This window comes from Bison bison, unplaced genomic scaffold (genome assembly GCF_000754665.1).
Source record: "Bison bison bison isolate TAMUID 2011002044 unplaced genomic scaffold, Bison_UMD1.0 scf7180017863790, whole genome shotgun sequence".
Classification (NCBI taxonomy): Eukaryota; Metazoa; Chordata; class Mammalia; order Artiodactyla; family Bovidae; genus Bison; species Bison bison.
The window spans coordinates 660,283-661,090 of record NW_011494362.1 but is presented as its reverse complement, the minus strand read 5'-3'; the positions used below and the strand labels follow the sequence as shown (position 1 = coordinate 661,090).

The 808-nt window shown below is 38.5% G+C and overlaps 1 protein-coding gene across 2 annotated transcripts in view; it reads left to right on the top strand.

Moving 5' to 3' along the window:
* WDR19 (WD repeat domain 19) overlaps positions 1 to 808 on the top strand; it is a 78,046-nt gene that overhangs the window by 919 nt on the left and 76,319 nt on the right. The gene's annotated exons all lie outside the window — the stretch shown is intronic.

Sequence of the window (808 nt, the reverse complement as noted above, 5' to 3'; positions counted from 1 at the left end):
GTATTGGTGTTTTTCTTTCTGGCTTACTTCACTCTGTATAATAGGCTCCAGTTCATCTACCTCATTAGAACTGATTCAAATGTATTCTTTTTAATGGCTGAGTAATACCCCATTGTGTATATATACCACAGCTTTCTTATCCATTCATCTGCTGATGAACATCTAGGTCGCTTCCATGTCCTGGCTATTATAAACAGTGCTGCGATGAACATTGGGGTACACATGTCTCTTTCAATTCTGGTTTCCTCAGTGTGTATGCCCAGGAGTGGGATTGCTGGGTCATAAGGCAGTTCTATTTCCTGTTTTTTAAGGAATCTCCACACTGTTCTCCATAGTGGCTGTACTAGTTTGCATTCCCACCAACAGTGTAAGAGGGTTCCCTTTTCTCCACACCCTCCCCAGCATTTATTGCTTGTAGACTTTTGGATTGCAGCCATTCTGACTTGTGTGAAATGGTACCTCATTGTGGTTTTGATTTGCATTTCTCTGATAATGAGTGATGTTGAGCATCTTTTCATGTGTTTGTGAGCCATCCATATGTCTTCTTTGGAGAAATGGCTGTTTAGTTCTTTGGCCCATTTTTTGATTGGGTCATTTATTTTTCTGGAATTGAGCTGCAGGAGTTGCTTGTATATTTTTGAGATTAATTCTTTGTCAGTTGCTTCATTTGCTATTATTTTCTCCCATTCTGAAGGCTGTCTTTTCACCTTGCTTATAGTTTCCTTTGTTTTGCAAAGCTTTTAATTTTAATTAGGTCCCATTTGTTTATTTTTGCTTTTATTTCCAATATTCTGGGAAGTGGGTCATA